This window comes from Xyrauchen texanus, chromosome 32 (assembly GCF_025860055.1).
Source record: "Xyrauchen texanus isolate HMW12.3.18 chromosome 32, RBS_HiC_50CHRs, whole genome shotgun sequence".
NCBI classification, from domain to species: Eukaryota; Metazoa; Chordata; class Actinopteri; order Cypriniformes; family Catostomidae; genus Xyrauchen; species Xyrauchen texanus.
The window spans coordinates 10,127,872-10,150,771 of NC_068307.1; positions in this window are offsets into that span (position 1 = coordinate 10,127,872).

A 22,900-nucleotide genomic window follows, 5' to 3' on the forward strand; every position below is an offset into this window, starting at 1 on the left:
CTTAATTTGTGTTCAGCAGAAGACAGAAAGTCATACACATCTAGGATGGCATGAGGGTGATTAAATGATGAGTGAATTTTCTTTTTTGGGTGAACTATTCCTGTAAATATATTTAGTATTTATTTAATATATATTTTTTAAATTAGATTATTATATATATAAATATAATAGCCTATTTAAGATACTGTATATTGTTAAAAATTACTAATATAAAATTATATAATTAAAACATATATTGGAAGATAATTTTAGGTAGGCTCTTTACATTTTGTTAAGGATATTTTTCTTTTTTAAACAATCCTGAAAACAAAAAACTGAATCAAACTTTCCATACAGGAGACAATCATGGGTCAGGGGTTCTGGTGGGAAGGCGTGTGAATTATCTCTCTCCTCCAGCTCTCTGAAGCTCCTCTCCATGAGGTGAAAAAAGCCTAATTCCCACCTGACAAAGGGACAGATTGGACATGTTCAACGCCCTGCCCCAGATAGTGCTGAATACCATAGAGTAATTTCTAATGTGAGGTTGGACAATCGCAGTCATTACTCATTCCTCTTCTTGACAACCTTGAAGACTTTGCCAGAGTTATGAAAGTGGGGGATGGCATTTTATTCTTGAAGCATTTTATTCTAGAAGCAACTTCTGACATAACTTAAAAAATTATATACAGTACATGATGTTGCATGTGGTTACAGTGGCTTTGAATATTTAGAAGGCAAGGTACCAGAAAGCTTTGTTTTTCTTTTCTTTTTTTAACAACTGAGAATCAGTAGAATATTTCTCAGCCCTTGACTGCCAAATCCTTTGCCAGATTCACCCACTTTTAGTCTGACAGCATGATGCAGAATTGGTTGTGCAGAAAAAATGACACGTGGGACAAAGACTGATAAGGAGAAATTAACTTGTGTTTATTTCTGTTGTGTAAACTATAGTCCTGGTATTTTTTCCACCTTTTACAGCTGGCATTCATTAATATGCACTGAGGGACAAGGAATCATCATTTTCCACATATATTTCAATTCTGCCAAAATACAGAATGCAAGAAGTGAAGGTTTGTTTTTTATGACATTTTTTCCCAGAAAGAGCAATATTTGGGGCACTGTTGCCCACATTCCATTCCTATCCTATACTGTGCTGTACTGTCCTGTACCGTTTTATCCAATTAACTATTTTCCTTCACCAAATAATCAATGGAATAAATGAATAAAGGTGTCACAAAGATGCATTTGAGAGATTTGATATTACCATTGAATATTCCCTTTGACTGACACTGGATGGAATTAAATAGGGAATTGTACCACAAGTAGCTCCTTTGATAAAAACCAATTAAACTATTAGTATGTCAGAACCAAATATGTTCTGAGACCTCAAATAGATTGAAACTGAGGTAAATATATTGTTAAATTGCCTTGATATAATTTTCCCCCCTTGCTTTGATTGTTCACATGTGTAACCTTGTAAAACGCTGGCCTGTTGAAAAGCAATTGGGGTGTCAACAGGTGGTAGGGCTTCAGAATCTGATGTGGTATGTCTGACTGTGAAATAGAACTGTTTTTGTTTCCCTGGCAATGGAAACCTTCTGACCCAAACAGTTCAGGTCTCCTAATGGCTTCCTAAATCTGAGTGAAGTGAGCAGTATTTTGGTGCAGCAAGGGATAAAGATGAGATTTCTCTGTAAGATTTCTCTGAAAATCACTTCAGCCATCTAACCTCCTTTGTTCACAGCTTACTCAAGGGCTACTATTCAACCCTGAATCATAGAGCCTAGCACCTCGTGATCACACACACATGTTTATTTTTCTATTATGGTGGGGACTTTCTCTTGACTTCTATTGTTTGTTTGTTTTTACTAAACTAAAGATATTTCTTATCCCTCACCCCGAAACCTAACCCTCAAACAAACCTTTCTGCATTTTTACATTTCACCAAGATATTATTTAGTATATTTAATAAGCTGTTTTCCTCATGGGTGCTGTTAGCTGGTCCCCACAATGTATGTGATTTTAGTTTTTACTATCTATGTGGGGACATTTGTTCCCTACCAGTGTTGGGTAGATTAATTCTGAAATATAATCTGGTACTGATTACAAATTAGACAACTAAACCACTGTAATCAGTAATGCAATATTTTAGATTACAATTTCAGGGTAATGCAATCTGATTATTTTGATTACTTTTTGCAAATATATAATTGAGTGTATTAAGTACCAATTTACACTTCTTTTATGACACATCAGTAAACATGAAATCACACAACAATTTGCCATTTGTCAAACTACAAAGTCCCTGGTAATAATGTAATCCATGAAGTAACTAATCTCATTATGCAATTTTTTTTTTGTATACATAATTACAAGTACTTAATTTGTATTAAATTATTACATAATACTGATAACATGTAGTTCAGAACAACACTGGTCCCCACAAGATGACGACATACCATAGATTAGCCCAAATCCTAACCTTACCACTTAAAATAACTTAGCATTTCAATAATAAATATAACATGGCAGCAACTCAAACTTTGACACTAATCAAACAATGTGTAATAGATATATGCCACCATTCCATTCCAAATATTCCAAAAATTGTCTAAATAATTTTGAAGTGATTTTGTAAATGTAAGATGTCTATTTCAAAGTCTGTTTTAAGTGCCACACTTCCTGCTGCCAGTTAGTGGCACTATGACAGTGACCCACAATAGCCACATCCATATGATTAGCCCTAAAGAAAAAACATACAACTCAATTTTGATCTAAATCACAAAATGCATGCAGACAATACAAGACACTTCTTGTTTCCCTATTTTTGCCATTCATTTAGTGCATTGCCATGGCAACATCATTCAAAATGTAAAAATCTGTTCGCAATTTAGCATCTTTCATGACGGCATACGGTTGTCTAAATGTGGTGACAGTCTCATGAATCACCGAGGAGGAGTATTTAAAAGATCAGAAAATTCAGATTATCTATCTATCTATCTATCTATCTATCTATCTATCTATCTATCTATCTATCTATCTATCTGTTCGTCCGTCCATCCGTCCGTCTGTCAATTTTGAATTGTTAATTTTACATTTTATTGCTAACTGATTCATTTTACATTTTGCTATAATTTAATATAATTATTTATTGAAAATATGTAGATCTAAAGATTTTATTATAATTTTGTAATTTACCATTTATCCTTAAAATGCCTTTAAATTAAATTAGCAAATGTAATTCAAGGCATTAGGCATTAATAATAATAGCACAGAAGTCATTTAGGCTTGTAATTTCCTTGCAATTCTGTGGCAATAATTTGCAGATTCTTTTATTGTTGCATTTTTTTCTCTGTTCACTGTCAAAATAAATGAAGTACATTAACTTTGAGTCTGCATTTGAGTCTGCATTTGTTATTCATACCACAGCTGTTTAAATAGCCTCTAATGTTGGGCAAATGAGGACATAAATTAGGTTAGAATACTCCATGTCCATCCATAGAATAATTATTAAAAGCAAAAATTACCAACTGGTTACCAACAAACATCTTTTGATCCATGACGTTGCCACAACATCATCATGACGGGCTGGCACCATTCCAAAGTTACGTTGTAGCAATGAATCCAGGAATTTTACTTTTCGGGTTGTCACAATGTAATCAGTTACATTGCCATGAAAGTTTGGTCATCAAATTACAGTGCAGTTAGGAAATGGCCACGTAATTACGCTAGCTGGGTTTACAAAATGACTGAATTTGCTGTGGCTTTTCTCAAATTTTGTAATGCAATTTGCTGCAGTTTTTGGAGTTGTTTTGCAGTGAAAACTCACAAATCATCATTATATACCTCTGAAATATCTGCCTTTGATCTTGCAGTGGCTGATTCACTATGAGAAGTGAGAATGAATCCTCTATTTTTATGTTATCATGTAATCACAAATGTCTAATATCAATCTTATTTATTGTTTTGCTATCAAAATCAATTGCTGTGTCTGAAATCGTTCACTCATAGTGAATGGCATTGAGTGCACTATATCTCAGCAGTGAGTGAACGAAATGAGTGAGTGAATTCAGAAGCTGACATATACACTAAATGTCAGCGCTCTGGGGCTGTTGCAGAAACAACGTCACATATTAACTTTTAAAATACTTAGGCCCGATTGCATGAAGCACCTCAAGGGCAATTTTCCCCTAAGAACACCCTAAAGTTTCCCTTAAATTTAAAGAAGTTTCAGAAAATAAACAAAGTATTATCCCTTCTGATTTCCCTTTGCACAAAGCCCCTTAAGTGCCATTTTTCCCCTTAAGTAAACCTTAAGGTTAGAGGGTTTCAAAAAACAAGATGACTTAGTTTAGATAACAAATTGAAGAGTACAGTAGGTCAAGGCGATTTATTTTGCGACAGAATAAGTATTGCAGGAGTACATATTTGACCATCACATAATATGAGATATCGCCAACAAGCTGGAGGGTGATGTAATAGGAACACACACACAGAAATGTGCCTAGTATTTTCTGAGAAAAGGAATAGTTGTCACGTGACAACGCTCCCCACGTGTGTTTATTCGCCATCTCAGAAGAGATCTGACAATAATTTACATTTTAAAAACGATACTGAGAAAGTTTAATAGTGATTTAAATGAAAATAAAAACATAGTATAAAGTTAAAGTATTTTCTATGTGGTAAAATTGCCCAAATGTTGGTCGGGACAATTATGATCTTCTGAAAGTAGGTAGGGGCATGTTGTATCCAATGAAACAGTAGAATTTTATTATGGTAAAATCTGTCTCACTGTAGTAAATCTCTTAATGGTTTCCCTTGGCTAAGAGAAGTGTATAAGGGATTATATGCTACACCCTCATGTTATTAGGGAAAAATCACACATTAAGTATTATACTTAAGGGAAAAACTTAAGGTGTTTTATGCAACCAGGCATTGGGTCTTTCTTGTTATTCGTATTAAATAATATATTAATACAATAAAGCTTCTTTCTGTTTCGGCAATAGTGTGAGGTTTCCATGGGCTGGCCTTTCTCACTTTAGAAAGCAGCACCAACCACGTGATTATTTTGAGCGATCTTGTATAATTTATGGAAGAAAAAATATATGTTTGTTGAAAATGAAAATAGTTGCTGGCTCTAACTGCTAATATAATTTGCATTGTAACAAGTTATTTAAAAGTTATAATAATATTTCTAATCTTGAAAACATCTTATTTAATGTTGTGCAATAAAATGTTGTCACTTTTGATGCAATTCACGTTACACAAGAGAGCTATCTCAAAGTCTGTTAAACGTGCCACACTTTCTTTTCTGCCAGTTTGTGGTGATACGACCATGACCCACAATAGCCACATCAATGTGATCATCCCACAAGGCCAAACATTTGGCTACATTTTTATGTAAATCACACGATGCACACAGAAGATATGAGACACTTCCTTTTTTACCATTTTTTGATGTTAATTTATCATGTCACCATTGCAACACCATTCTACATATCAAAAATACATTCATAATTTAGCATTGTCAGTCTCTTGGCATGTCACTCACATTTGGCAACTGAAACATTAAATCCCTAGGAGGAGTATTTCAAATTCCAGAGCATGCATTTTTCAAACAATCCAAAATGGCCGACTTCCTGTTGGGCAGAGGTTATGACTGTCAGCATGAAAATTGTCCAGCTTGATGAGATCTATATGTGTACAAAGCTTGGTGATGGTAGCTCAAAAGGGATGTGCTACAGAGCCCCCCTGGACATGGCCATCTTCTAGGTGGCACTACAGAAATTTTCATTTTACTCAAAACACATACCTATAAATAGTAAATCCAGAGAAACTGATAATTTTGCAGGGGTCTCTTAATTTAATCCAGCTGTATACTATACAAACACACAGAGTTTCTGAGAGCACAAAACACTAAGGCCTGCTCCTTAGCCACCCTTAAGGAGAGTGGAGTAAAAGGCATCAGGAAACTAGTTATTTTGCTGATGTGGTGCCTCTTTCTGCAGAATCTCAGGGGAATCCTTGATGCTCTGGGTCCTATTGTGCTTGCGTCCCTGTTGCAGACACAGCTGCTCTGGGCATGCTGAGCTCTTGAGTCTCCTGCCTCACAGGGTTTGCTTAAAACTAACCTAAAATAAGCTAAAAATAGCCAAAATTTCATGTGTCCAATCACTGTGGAATACTACCACATATAACCTTAAATACATGTTTAATATCCTTCTTAATAAATTTTTGGATTGTTTGCAATGGCATACTACCGTGCACAGTATGACGTTTTTTGCATGCACGACCTGGATGATCTACACAAACGTAACGTGCATATGTTCGGAATCACTAAGACATTTTTTGTTTGTTTGTTTAGTTATTGGTAATTCAATTCAATCAGTTTATAAAGCACTTTAAAATCTACAGCATAGACAAAGTGCTGTACATTAAAAACCAACAACCAATAATAAGCTAAATTACATAAAAATGAATAAAAAAAACAACGATATTAACATAATGGTAATTGAAATAGTTGTTTAACATTTTTATTTATTTTAAAAATCTATTATTACCTGTGATAGCAACGCCCCATTTGCAGAAGTCATTAAACCATTAAAAGTAATTTCTAGTAGAGAATTCCTTGGTGAACAGAATGCTTGAGGAATACAGCATTATATAAACAGAAAGAGTCATTTGCAACATTATAAATGTCTTAATAAAAATCTGTGTGTCTTTATATAAAGCATTCTTGGTGAAGAAAAAATATATATTTTATTTTTTAAAAACATAGATTTAATAGTGATTCCAAACTTGATCGGTACTACAGTAGCTACATTTGCCAAAATGTGCAGACGGAGTACAACTAGAACACATTGCATGGAATAGTATATCCCATTTGAACAACTTACATTTTTTGTGTTGACTGACTGAATCAAAAGCAATATCAAGCATGATTTTTAACCTTTCAATATTCTTCTTAACTCATTATTTAATTGGACTGCTAAATTATCTCAGAAAAGGCATTTTGGCATAAAAGTGTAATAGTTATCATATTTATAATTATTAATAATTTAATACTGGATGCCACTAGCAGAATTTAATATGCAAGAAAGTATGTGACTACAATGTAATAAGCCTATAAAATATGAATGATTTTAACTCGGCTTGCTTGCATATCTATTTATTCTTTGTATTTGTATCTCTTTTTTTTTTTTTTTTTTACTGAAACACTTCATTTTATAATTGTAGAGCGGAGGAGGGCAGGACCAGGCTGGAACAACGCATGCCCGGTCCCCAATCAGCCTAATGGGGGAGGCGCAAGGGATAAAGGCAGCCGGTGATGGCAGTTCGAGAGAGAGAGAGAGAGAGAGAGAGAATGACAGGCAGCTGCTCTGTGTGTTTATGTTTGTGTGTTTTTGGTTCAGTTTATTATTAAACTATTATTTATGTTGCCAAGCCAGTTCTCGCCTCCTCCTTTCCCTTAACCCCCCTTACATTAATGTTTATAATTTAATCTTCCTTTGTTTTGTCATTATTGTGAACCACTCGTTTAACATGCTTTTGAAAATGTGAGATAGTCTAAATATTACTTGACCTTTTGTATGTTACAAGTACAACGTGTCACACTGATCTTGCTGTACATAAGTAAAAAAACTAAATTGTTCAGTATTTTCGTGTTGTAGTTGTTTGGTACACTTGTAATCAACTCCAGCAAGTGATTTTCCCTCTCCCAGTCTTTGCTGTACTTTCTCCCATATTTTACCTTTTATTGTTGTTTATAAATGCTGTTCCTTACAACCTACATGCTCTGCATGTTTCTGATGTTGATGCGAATAACCCAATGCTTATTTCGAGCTGTCTTCACACATGTTCGGCACAGACGCCGCACTTGCTGCTGCAAATACCAAAGAATTACAGTCTTTTTAACAGTATGAACCAGAGGTGGCATAATTGTATTCACACAAGAATTACAATAGCAGGAAACAATGTATCATGCACTGAATGTTACATTATTAACAAACTTATGCTGACGTGGTTGATTCTGGTTATTAGCTGACTCTGCGCTGCAATGAAAGATGATGCTTTGACAATCCCGTAATCATTAAGTAAATAAACAAGACATTGCTTTTCATTTTATAGAGTTTTGGGGGCCGTGGTACATTTTAAAAGTAGCCCAAAAACCGCAACCCACGACTACTTTTTAGCTGTAACTGTATTTTCAAAATAGCCCAATTGGCTGGGAAAATGGTGAACACGGAAACACTGCTGCCTCAGTCTCTGCACACTGGACCTGCACATGCCCCTGATCTGTGACACACCTGCGTCTACTGTAGCAGTGCAAATACATGCTTAATTTAAGATGTTTAGGGACTTGAATAAGACTGAAAGGAATTAACTCATTCTCATGGTTCCAGAATCAATACCCAGCGCTCCAGTCAACAGGCTGGCTTTTGTGCCAAACTAGCCAGACGAATGCTAATTTGATTCACCTGGTACATTTAGTTTGCCATGCTGGAGTCCGACGATTGTTTTGCACTGTGAAATATTTCAAATCAAGCATGTGTAAATATTAGAGAAGACAAAAATCTCCAAGTATTTAAGATGAGCTGAAGTTCAAGGTGAAATCGGATAGCCAGTTAGCCCTGAAAAATGTTTACTTGTGGCAAGCCTCCATGAAGGGCTGCTGCGTCCTACAAGGCCACGGTCTGTGCTCCTTGTTTGCGCAAGCTGCACTGAGTCAGTGTGGGTTAAACAAACAGACCTCTGTTTATGGTCTACCAAGCACTCCTTTTGACATTTAGCTCTAATACATAAAATGCTGTGTTCTTTTGGGCTTAGATACACACAAAGCACACTTTTGAGGGAACTATTTGGGTTAGTGAAACAGTGACAGACAGAAAGACTGGTTCATTTTAAAAGTATAAAGAGAATAACTCATCAGTAGTCTGATTGCGCATTCATCAAACTGATCTCATTGGAAAATTTGTGACAGGAGGTCAGTAATTTTGTCTGCAAATATCTGTCTGTGCTTTCCAAACTAATCCAAAAGATTTTTAGAAGACTATCTAAGCTCTTTCGGTCCATACAATGAAAGTGAATCTGTACTAAAATATTGAAGCTCCACAAATCACATAAATCAGCATAAAAGTAGTCTAATTCATGTGCCTCCAGTGGTTTAATCCATGTCTTCAGAAGCGATATTACAGATGTGGTGAGAAACAGATCAATATTTTATTCCTTTTTTACTATTAATTTTCCTCCCTGCTCAGTGAATCTCCACTTTAAATTTCACATTGTTCTTTTTGTGTTTTTGGTGATTCACTTCTTTCATGCATATCGCCACCTACTGGGCAGAGAGAATAATTTATAGCAAAAAATGTCTTAAATTTTGATCTGTTTCTCACCCACACCTGTCATACCAATTCTGAAGTCATGGATGAATTTTCTGAAGTTTGTGACTGGTGGAATATTCTGCCTGAAGTATTGCTGTACAAATGTTGATCTTTATAAAGGCTAAGCATAATTATAGGCCCTACATTATTTTATCATCTCTACTTTCCTGGCAATTTATTATACCAATTAACACTCTCTCTACATCTGTAGATAAAAATATTATTATTAAAAAATCTAAATGTTTAATTCTATTACATTATTACTTTTAAAGCTTCTCAAGTTATACAGCCAAAAGTAGTGAGTGGTTTTCACGTTTCCTTGTAATTGTTGTTTGATTAATAGCCTTTATATGATATAGCCGACAGTGCTCAATTCACGTACATGTAGCCTACACTTCAAGTCTGACATTTTGATACAAATACGCTTTTTGTCCCACTGTTTAAAGTTCACTTTAGACATAAACGAATTCGTTTACATTAAATCCTCACCAAGACGGGCATTGGCGGAATTATAAAGTGTATTTGATCATTTAGGCGCGAAACCGCATTAGCGCTCTCGGAGCATGCGCATGTAACGCGTACAACCATGAACCGCCTGTCAATCAAACAGTCCGCAGTAACAGACGTCAGGAAATAAAAAGTCATTGTCAACCTACATCATGTATTCCAACCAGTGGTTGTTTTGCTCTCGCGATCGCTGAATATAGTAGGCCTACTCAAAAGTTTGATCGGACATCTCTTTTTTCCGATAAATATCTAGATCATTTTAATATCTCACAGCTAATCTCAGTGATAGATAGTTCAATTACAGGCTATGTTATAGACACAGAATTTAGTAAGCAGAAATATGAAATTTACCTCAGTATGTTTCTTCAAATAAACTCACATGACAAGATCATGCAATTGGCCTTTTTCCTAGTGAAAATCCCATTTAGGTGCGGCCGTGATGCTCAGGTGTTGAACTTTGAGGCATTCTCCACAGATGGCGGCATGGCGCCAAATCCGCAGTTGCTGACTCAGTGTTGCCAACTATTTTCAATGGAAAGTAGCTAAAGCCTGCTCGAAAAGTAGCTAAATGTCGCCAGATGACGTCATGCGTCATTAGCATATTAATGACGTCATCGCGTCATATTTGCATTCTGCCTAATTTATCGGTACTGTAGCCTACTTCAGTTTATAATAACGGTTATCTCCCCTAAACCGTGCTCATACTGTTTTTATATAAGTATATAGCCGAATGTCCAGTAAAACGGTTCTCAATTACATATTTTCTGTTAGACAACGGAATGGAACGGAACTTAGCTAAGGTTACATGTTTATGAGTTTGAAGAAGGTTTATTGTTGTGTTTGGATAAGTAAAATGTATAGAGTCTGTAAATATACGATCTGAAGTCGGAGAGTTCAGAAACCGAACCGGGATGAACTAAAACTCTGATTAGTAGTGAATATAAGCGCATGCCAAGAAAAAACGGTCAAATTAAATGTTTTGAATTAAAACAAAGGAGAAGGCAGCTGCTATGTGATCACTGATTGGTTCCTGCTAACACAGCGTGCACATGCGCAGCTCATTCATGTCTATGTCCGCTGGCGTGCAGTCAACGGAATGTGCTGCTCCTCTCAGCCGCTCACTGAACAGAGCAGACGCAGCGGGGAAGTAAGACCTCACGCTTGCAGTACTGGCGATATTTGGAAATTGGAAAGTTGCTAAAGTTTGTCCAAAAAGTCGCTAGATTTGTCGCTAGTCGCTTTTTTGAAAAGATGTCGCTAAAGGGGTCTGAAAAGTCGCTAAAAATAGCGACAAAGTCGCTAAGTTGGCAACAATGGTTGCTGTTCAAATTTGTTACATGTGATTTCATTTGACGGGAGTCATGAGACTCTCATTGCCAATCATGTTGATAGATCAAAATAAATTCAGGACAGGGAAAATAGCAGTAAAAGTACAGTTACAGTACTTAAACTGTACTCAATTGAAAGTAAAAGTATACCCATTTTAAACCATTTATAAAAGTACAACTACTGCGAAAAGTAGTTAATTACAGGAATGTGAGTATTTGTAATTCGTTACTTTACACCCCTGGTAGTCAGCATATTTACTCGCTGAGCTAACCAGGACCCCGCCGCTCCATTATTTAAATTTCATTTTTTCAATGCCATGCTGTTATTGTATAATCTATTTCAGAAGAACCCACACCTAAATGGCATATAAAAACTAGGGCTGTCGATTTAACGTGTTAATTCAGTGTGATTAATTTTATTAAAAATAACACGTTAAAAAAATTTACGCAATTAATCGCAATGCCCCCGTATAAGGAAGAATCCTGAGAAATGCAAGCTTGTAGTACCACCTGTTTACTCCAGAGGGCAGTAAGTAAAACATCAGCTGTATGAAAACGTGCAGTTTAGTGAACAAAACAACCTTCAACAGCAACAACACAGACATGCGTTACGTTCTTGCATTCAAAACACTCGATGGAGCGCAAATCCGAACTAAGGGATCTCAAGATGTGTTTAAAGATTGAGTATTAAACTATATTTAACTTGACACAGTGACCTAAACATTTTACTTTTATGACACAACGCACCCGAGACACTACACAAGAATGTCTGACGCAGATGTAAATTGACTGGGTCCTTAAACAAGCCCTCATAATAAATCTCGAACTGATCGACAAATTCACTTGTGAAATGGATTGCTGTGAACTGTGTGCCAATGATTGACTTATGATCAATAATATGGTAGTAAACAATACATTGTATTCTAAAACCACTTTTTGTATTGTCTTATCAATGATGAACTCTTCTGCCACAAGAATATAATGCATTTTAAAATCTGAATATTTTATATATATATATATATATATATATATATATATATATATATATATATATATATAATTGTTAAATATTTAAAGATAACTATGTGTAATTATTTAATCATTATATATTGAGTTATTGTTATATGAGGGGCTTTCTTCCCAAATATATGTATATACGATTAATCGCGATTAATTAATTGGGACATCATGTAATTAATTTGATAAAAGATGTTAATCGATTGACAGCCCTAATAAAAACTAAAAGAACAGTGGTTGGACACTTTTCATGTCAGTCAGACTGTCTCGTCTTGTGTAAGTGTCTCTTTTTGACCAGAATAAGCTGCAATTTTACATGAGGCAATGCTTTTGGTGAGACTTTTGAGAAAGGCAGGTTATTTGGCCAGCCAAGTAAAGTCCTTTTAATTGTATTGTGCTTTTCACACCGCACAATGTTTCAAAGCAGCTTTACAGAATAACCTCTGTAATGTCTTCATTGAGCAGTTTAGATGAAAACGTGATTAAAATCTGATTTTAAAGAGGGCACTGAGTTACCCATACACCCAGGTGCCCATCTTACTCTTTAGCATTTGCTGATGCAGATACCTCCGATGCTTATGGCTCTTGACCAGTGGTTGCGTAACAGTATGGCCATTAAACAGAGGGGTGCATATTTTACGGCTTATTTTGTCACAGGCTTCCACATAGGCATGCAGAGAGGAAGTTTGGGCTGCAGACATGCAGACAACCTTGCACACTTTTTTACATCAGAGCACGCCCACCCACCAAGATCAAAGTCACCACCCTGCTGTTCTGTCTGTTTTTACACCACTGTCTCCTATAACCCAGCATTGAGCAATACCTAAGATATACACCAGACTTCATATTTAATGGGTTGAACTGAGGTCTTTGCCGATATAAAAACTTGCCGGATAAGTACTAATAAAAATGTTATTACTTATAATATTCAGTCAAATAAATCAAAATGTCTTTTATATATATATATATATATATATATATATATATATATATATATATATATATATAAAAACAGTGTAATGTTGAAAGTGCCTATAAAAGTGTAGTACCATAATGGAAGATTTTTGTATGAAACAAAAACAAATAATTATATGAAAACGTATATTTAAAACCAAAAAATGACAATTCTGTCATCATTTGCTCACCCTCATGCCTTTCGAAGCCCCTATGACTTTCTTTCTTCTGTGGAACTCAGAATGACTTATTTATAGCAGGATGTCCAAACTGCTCTTTTCAATTCTATGAAAGTTAATGGTGACTGACAGCAGTCAAGCAAGATTTTCAGTGAATTATGGCTTAAAGTTTGGTTTGGCTTAAATCACATGGCTTCAGAAGACTTATTATATAGCGCATGAGTTGAATTATCTACTTTTATGATCCTTTTATGGTGCTTTTACTGTAGCTTGACAGCCACTGGTCACTATTCACTTTCATTGTATGGAAGACAGCAGCTTGGTCATTCTACTGAACTTCTTCATTTGTGTTTCACGGAATGAAGTCACATAGGGTTGTAATGACATGAGGGTGAGTAAATTACAGAATTTCTATTTTTATGTGAGCTATCCCTTTAAATTAATTAATCGTCATAAAAATGTTGAACTGGTATTTGTATGCGAAACATCCCAAGGTGCATTAATGATCACGGCATCACAGATCTCCATCGTGTTCCTAACTCTCCACTCATTGTTGCATTTTCTCTAATATTCACTGTATGTATGGCAGGTTTATTATTAAAGCCACTTACCGTAATCTCATCCATCTTTTAATTTTTCCCCCCTTTCTTAATTTTTTCCCTTCTCTTTCTCCGAGACTGGTTTTTGATTAAATAAAAAGCCAAAGGGATGGATATGGCTGTTAATTGCATGGGGCTGATGCGAGAGCTGAATCAACACAGAGGAGAGGTCATTAAACCCAGCCGGTCCCCTCGCTCCGTTTGTCTGACTGCGCTCCAAGCTGCTCCCCCCTGTCTGTTGTGCAAATTCTGCTTTTAATTTAACTTTGCAGTGTTGGGTTGCTCCAGTCCACTGGAAATAATCTTCTTCTTTCATCTTCAAACCAATGTTATCCCCCCTGCTCTTATTGTGCAGTAGCCCTTTTGTTCAACTATCAAACTTCAATTAAAAAAGGAGGAATATATCTGGGCATTCATCAACTGATTCATTATTCTGCAATCCGTCTCCCATCATGGTTATTTGGATAGGTTGATTAATCTCGCTGTCATGCATCTATAAAGTTATATGATGATTGCATATCAAGACAAGAAAAGAAAAGAAGAAAAAAAAACATTCATCAAGACACAAATGAGTGTGCTAAAACACTAAAACTATCTGAAGAGCTTAATTTCAGTAAGAATCTATCAAGAGCAAGGCAAAATATCTTATATATATATCATCTATTACAATAATTTAATTTTGTTTCCAGAAGTGTTGGTTATTCATGTTTTTGAGACGTTATAGATATCAGAAATGAGCAGAATTAGCATAATTCTGATACAAAGTAATGGTCAGCATCATCCAATCAGTGCCAACTATGTTAAATAAATTATACATAATACATATGCATTATCGACAACATAACACCCTTAACCTCCCCAAAGTCCAGCGCAACCAGCCCGTCTGGCACCAACAATCGTACATGCGATTATCTAACCAGTCAATTGTGTGGCAGCAGTGCAGTACATAAAATCATGCAGATACTTGTCAGGTGCTTCAGTTAATGTTTACATCAACCAGCAGAATGGGGAAAATGTGATCTCAGTGATTTCGACCGTGGCATGTTTGTTGGTGCCAGATGGGCTGGTTTGTGTATTTCTGTAACTTCTGATCTCCTGGGATTTTCACACACAACAGTCTAGAATTTACTCAGAATGGTGCCAAAAACAAAAAACATCCAGTGAGCGGCAGTTCTGTGGACGGGAATCCTTGTTGATGAGAGAGGTCAACAGAGAATGGCCAGACTGGTTCAAAATCTACAGTAACTTAGATAACCGCTATGTACAATTGTGATGAGAAGAATATCTCGCGATTAGTGGCTCTCGCTCTCAGTGGGGCGCGGGTTAAGTTGTGCGGAGAGTAGCATGAGCCTCCACGTGCGGAATCTCCGTGGTGTCACGCACAACGAGCCACGTTTTAAGATGTGCGGATTGACTGAGACTTGTCCTCCATCAGCCGGATTGAAGTGAGTAACCGCACCACCAGGAGGACCTACTAAGTAGTGGGAATTGGGCTTTCAAAATTGGGAGAAAAGGGGATAAAAAAATAAGTAAAGAATGCTATTCTGAGATGCAGGTTGGCGTACATCATAACTTACTATTGACTTGTACTAGTTATGCTGCACACAAAAATGAAAAATGTCATCAAGTACTTACCTCCATGCAGTTGCAAACCTGTATAACTGCTTTATGTGGAACTTAAAAGGAGATGTTAGGGAGAATGTTAAAGAAGTAGTTAAAGGTATCTGCCAAGAAAAACTATATGTAATTCAGCACATGATTGCATCACATCTTGTTGGGAAACAAGTGACTAAAGAGAAGGGTCATAATATAGGCTACATGCATTCATAATTAATGATTTACTTATTTATGTAATTATTCATTTTAAGGCACAATTTACAATTACATTTTTATCAAACCGCACAATTATGACTCTAAGACATTATATATATTAATGCTTTATTTTCTGTGAAAGCAACATTTTCTGGAAAGCTATTTGAAACAATCTGCGTTATGAAAAGAGCTATACAAATTAAAATTACTTCACGTGAATAGTACACATTGAAATATTATTATTATATTATTTTAAAAAGAAAACTCATAAATGCACAATATAATATAATAAATATGTCCAAAGACATCCAAGTAGACTCAGTGGTTTTGTATTGACCTGCTTATTAATTACTGTATGTGTTTTTAAGCCATTTTCTTTCATAGCGAAATTGACCTTAAGTTTTTCTTTCATTTGGCCTTAAAAAGTTTTAAATTTCATTCCTACGAACCTGTAGATACCCTGTTACATTAACAAAGATTAATGCTGTAAACAATATATTGTCAATAATTTTTCATGATACCTACTGCACTAAATAATTGTAACAGATGGAACTACAGTACTGTGCGAAAGCTTCAGGCACTTGTGAAAAATTTTGCTTAGTGAGGATGTCTTCAGAAATAATGCCATAAATAGTTTTCATTTATCAGTTAACATCATACAAAATCCAGTAAACAGAAAAATAACTAAATCAATATTTGGTGTAACAACCTTTGCCTTCAGAACAGAACCAAATCCCATAAGTACACCTGGACACAGTTTTTCTTGGTTGTTGGCAGATAGGATGTTCCAAGCTTCTTGGAGAACTTGCCACAGTTCTTCTATCTGTCTCAATTGCTTCTGTCTATTCATGTAATCCCAGACTGACTCGATGCCGAGATGCGGGTTCTGTGGGGGCGATACCATGTTCTTCTATTGTTGAAATCTAAAATGTATATTTTCTACTAATACACTGAAAGCAGATTATATAAACTTACTGTTTGAAGACAAATGTTGGGGAAGGTCACGTTGGGGCATGTCATCACAAAAGGTCAACGTGTGTTTAATGAACTGTATCTTTTTTCCAATGCAATGACAGTGAAAATGTTCAAAAGGTTTTTTTTTTTAGGGTATGTGCCTATGCAGAAATTGACTTTCAAAAATAAACCTACCCTGACAAATATTTCTTAGGAAAAAGTGTGACAACTAGACCGTCTCCCCAATCATTTTTACAGCTATATCACCCAGCCAAATTGTGCACTACCTGTTAGCATTATTGCAAAAAATATGTGTTAAGTTGACCAAATGAAGACTCTGAGCTGTTTTGCAGCAAATGGGAATTCTTGAAGATCTTCTGTGTTCTGGGATTGAGAAGCAAAGCGCACACATTATTTATGCTGACTGTGAACACAGCTGCAGAAGCCGCCTCATTGTTTACAGGCTCTAAAGGGAAGCATTGTGCTCAACATCTGTTTCTCATGAAGACATCAATGCAGTGTAGGACTAGAGTGCTGTACCACAAAACTTGAAAAACATAGTGAGATTGACAGAATGAGGAAGGGAGGGAGAGAAAGAGAGAAAGGAATGTTGCAAAAGCTTATGATTTCCTTGTGAAAATTAATATTCCTCACTTTACCCTGACATTGCAAAATAGCTAATATCTTTGAAAACAAGAGCATCTCTCTTGTTCTCCCTGCTGAGGTCATTAGAGAGGAAGCTTAGCTCTGAATATGAACTTATATTTTTCTTTATCTTAAAGGAATATTCTGGGTTCAATACAAGTTTAGCTCAGTCGACAGAATTTGTGAAAATATTGATTAACACAAAAATGTAATTTGCCTTGCTCCTTAAAAAAAAAAAGGCAAAAATCTGGGTTACAGTGACGCACTTACAATGGAAGCGAATGGGGCCAATCTGTAAATGTTAAAATACTAACTGTTTCAAAAGTATAGCCACAAGACATAAACAATATGTGTTAACATGATTTTAGTGTAACAAAATTGCTTACTAATCTTTTCCATGAATATGTCATGTCAACAAACCCTAAAATTACTGTAAAAACAATTATTTAAACAACTTTACAGCTCAAATAATGCACACTTTTTGACAGAAGAATTCATGTAAGTGCTTTTGTAAAATGTTACGCTTCACATTTCTGCCTTCAAACCCTCCAAAAATGGGCCCCATTCACTTCCATTGTAAGTGCCTTTATGTAACATTGATTTTTCCCTTTTTTTAAAGAAAAGGAGGGACTAGTTGAAATATTTTTTTATAGTAAACAACATTATGCCACAAATGTTGTCGATTGAACTTGTCGTCTTCTTTTGTGAAACCAAAGAAGAATGTTGATGCTCCTCTTTTTTCCATACAACGAAAGTGAATGGAGACTGAGACTATCATTACCTAAAATTCTGCATAACATTTTTGTTTTGTATGTTCCATGGAAGAAAGAAAAAACATGAGTGCAAATGACAGAAGTTTATAGTTTAATTGTAAGTCAATTTACCTTTTATTGAAAACAACCAAAGAAGTAAATCCATAAGGAACCATTTCTATCGGGAAGACACGCAGGCTTGAGTGAGGTTTTAAGATGCCATTTATTTGATGAATGTAAAACAGAAAAGTAATGTCTCACTTTGGCGTAGGCCCCGTCTGGCGGTACGAGGGAGTTGTACTCGGAACCGTCATATCCTGCCGGAGATAGGAGGCAGGGGCGAGGAGCCTACCTCGTGCGGGACAGGGCTCAACTGGTGGTGGTGGGGTGGTGGTGGTTGCCTTGTTAGCACACTGAAACAGCAATGTGATAGATTGTGAGCAGACTTATAAAGCAATGGTTTACATGCGATTGTCTAGGAATTACCCAGCTAATGGTGTGATGATGAACAGCTGCTAGTCTTCCCGCTAGAACTATGCTGTGCTTATATTTCAGTCATATGTATAATGTTGAAGCTTCATTCTACAAGTTAAGAAAATGCTAACCGAATCAAATCATCAGTGTCTGCCAGGCTACTTGGTTCTAAAGGAGCCACGATAAAATACATATTTCACTCTTATTTTAAATTATTTTCATGCATCCATCTTATAATTTGCTCCATTGTCAGTACAGTTAATCCTAAGTAAATTAATTTGATGTGGCGTGTTATGTACATACTGTATGCAGCTGTGCTGCTTCTTTGGTGCTTTTTTCCATCTGCATTTCTTATTTATTAATTGTATCCCCCTTTCTAGGATGTTTAAACCCTTACTCTTTTTAGTTTTGGCCATTTTAATTCTTAGAACTTATTGGCCCAGTGCTTGGTACCCGACCACCATGTTATACCCATGTCCATCTGAGGGGGTTATAACAATGCAGTTGTGTTTTTTTTGCTGTTGAGGGCAACAAGCTTTGTAAGTGCACTTCAGCTACTGTGTGTTAGTGAGATCCAATGATGGCTCAAAGACAGGCTTCAGAATGAGTGCAGGGTGAAAGCCAGCTATTCTTTTTAATGTGGTTGGACAAGATACTTCTCTGTAGAGAGCAACTGGCTCCAGTCCCACATATCTGGTGACTCACCAATCCTCTTCAACACTGATCCCTCTGGTGTGTGGGTGGGTTGGTGGTTTGTGTGATTGTGGTTGTGCATGTATATTACATGTGCACAGATCCCACAAAATGATCAAAAAACCACAGAGTTTGGTATTAGTGAAATCCAAACAGAGGGATCACTGTCCTCATTAACAAAAACCAAAAGAGCATTCAAATCTGACCAGTGTATTATATTACTCTCTGAAGGCTTCTACTCTCTCCACAAAACAATTATTCTAGTCTCTCAGATATAGATTTTCAGTGGGTTTGATTGGTTAGCCCAAATGCACTAAATGTAAATAATCATTTCTTCATTTGATCCAGTTTGGGTTGGATGCAACATTGTTTCAAAGGCCTTACTGTTAAAGGAATATTCCAGATTCAATTCAAGTCAAGCTCAATCTTTGCTTTTTTTAAAGAAAAGGAGGGGAAAGTCAGAATTAATTTTGTGGTAATCAATATTATGCCACAAATGCTGTCGATTGAGTTTAACTTGTACTGAAGCCAGTAGAGGTCGACCGATAGTGGATTTTACCACTACGATAACCAAGTTGGGCAGTACCTGCCAATAATCAATTAATCAACCGATAATGAAATTGATACGGAATGAAAAAAATAACACTCAAAGTAAAATAGTGCTGAACTTTATTAAAAAAATAAAAAGTACTGACTGAACCATGTACTGTACTTTTTTAAAATTAAATATATATATAAATATTAATAAACATGAACTACTATTAAAATTTTGAAGTAAGCTGATTTTTAAATTGACGTTGTTTCCTTAGTCCACAAGAGTGCATGGAACATTACTATACTTGCTGTTAAAAAAAGAGCTTTTCATTTTCAAGTAATGTGCATAATATAAATTAATAAAAAGTTTTAGTCGGTCCATGTTCTCTAATGTTAAGTCAAATGTAAAATGAGGGGGGAAAACGCTTCAATAGACAGTTCACATGGCGTTACACTTGCAATGATTCCTACTACTCCAGACTCAAGCTTCATAATAACAGCGAAATCCCAAGTACAGTTGTATGTAGAGTAGCAATAGTCACAGATAGCAGTGGTATTCGGTTGAACTCTGTGGTGAAGCGGCTCAGACTATGAGCCCAGGCCAGTGACTGTTCAAACAGATGGAACACAACAGACTGGAACCTAACGTGAGGATCTTGAGACACATGTTTCCAAGTTGAACATCTTTCCTAACAAAGCATTTTAACAACTCATTTTTATAAGAGATCAAGACGCAATGGCCAAAAACCTCCACCAACTGTAAGGGGCTGTTCACACTGAACACTTTTTTTCAAACATCCGTTTGTTTTTCTATGTAAACGCACGCTAGATGAACGTCTTTGTTTCCCTTTGTTTTTGTTTATTCAACGTCTTATGCAGGAGTGCTGTTTTTTTAGATGATCTGTCTAATTAAAAAGAACTTTAAAAGCATATTGAGACACCTGCTTTCTGTTAAACTGTATTTGTTGCCTTTTTTAGCACAAGAATGTGATTGATCTGAAGTCATCTTATTTCTGATTTTATATGTTTGTCTCAGCTGCATGAAGATATTAATTTGCTTTCTCACCACACCAGCTTGAAATATGCAACTTAGCTGGCTAACGAATGCATAAACCAGTTTGATATTAACTAATGCAAATAGGTGGTAATAGATGGTATCATGACATTTAAACATTTGGGTAGGACTTGCATGTATTTTTGTCATATTGTTCTAAACGCTTGAGGTTAGCTTTTAATGTTTGTATCCTCCTAGCCTTGTCTGCAAATATACTGCTGTTCTCTACTAATGCAGCATCTAGACAACAAATTAATTACTTTATAATGATATGACAATGTGTACTGTATACATACCTTTTCATTGATGTTTTAATTCCACATCTGAAGTGTTCCGCTCCATGCAGGGTGTAGTCTCATGTGTCAAAACAAACACCACAAGGCAACAGTGAAGTGATCGTTTTTATTTCGCTTCTAGAGGCTACTCTCATACTGTATAACCATTGCGGACCCTACCCAGCCACTCCAGCATGGGACGCAACAGGGAAAAACAGATTTTTGCAAATAACCGATAGTTTCCGAAATCTGTTATCGGTGCCGATTAATCAGTCAGAATATTCCTTTAAAATTCTCATCAAAACACTTCACAACAGCTCTGAACTTTGAGAAAATTGGAGAAGCATGCCAGCTATCATTTTAAGTATTTTCTTTTGCATTTGTAGATTTCCTAAAGGTCATGAGGACCATTCTCGTTTTAAATTAGCTACTAGCAGCGCAAATTGGATTACCTTGCAAAACAATAGATAAATGGCTGCCATTGTACTACGCCGACCCCTGCATTAATAAATACAGACACTATGTCTACTCTTTGGCATCTTTTTGACTTCTGTTAGAAAAGAGAAGCTGAATTTATCAAAGAGTAAGGCCAATGGCATTTTTATGTCAGGGTTATCAATCAATGATTTTGATTACAGCTGGAGAACTCTTCACCTATATTATAATGCAGTCTTTATAATTACATGGTTAATATTTAATAACCACTTGTCCTTTGTTCGTGAAATGTCAGAATATGGGAATATATTGAGGGGATTGTGTGCGTAAAATGCTAGTTAAATGTTTTTGGACTGTAGCAATGCAGTGTGTGTCATGGCACTGGACTCCTACACACACACACACACACACACACACACTTTAAGAAAAAGTGGGGAAAAGTTGAGAGAGAGAGAGAGAGAGAGAGAGAGAGAGAAAGAGAGGGGGTGGGCAAAGATAGATCATGTAACAGAGAGAATGCCTTATCACATATTGCACTGTTGCCTAGAAAAGACATTCCTCTTCAATGACTTTGGCAGCCCTTTAAAAACCAATAAAACCACACTGTTTTCTGTTGCACAAGAAAGCCGTACAGAGTTTTTCAGCAACAGAATGAGGTTAGAGGCAAAGCCTTGCACAGTAGCAATCTTTTTCACAAAACTTCACACATTTAATCACAAAACTAAATACATGAGTATATTTATCTATAATAACTTGTAAGATTTGCAATTATTTACTTTTGGAAAGTTTACATGTCTGGTTGTGTGGCATGGTACAGTATACTCCATGTGAAACTACATTTAAGAGCAGGTTACGGATTCTTTCTAAATTATTAGGCATTCAGATGAGCCTTTATGAGTTCATATTAATTGAGACACTACTGTACATGGAATATATATTCTTAAAACACACTCCAGAACCATTTAAAATGAAAGTTTGGTGATAAATAAATGGCCAGTTACAGGACCAGAGACGTACATTCTACTTTATGCATTCAAATTTTAAATGTGACTGCTATGTGCATTTTCCATTACCCTTTCTTATTGTAACTAGTAGCCCCTAAGAAATATGCAAAAAAAGAAATTTTAAAAGAAAAAAATGGGAATTAGACTAAATAGTTTTACTAAAAATATATGTCCACATATGTGGACATCTGGACTAAATTGTACAATTTAAAATAATACCAAGCTATAGAAAGTCTGATTTTTTTTTTTAAATCTTTGAGACATTTCAGAGAGTTCATTAGAAATGAGCAGAATTCATTTTGATTCAAAGCAATAGCCAGCATTA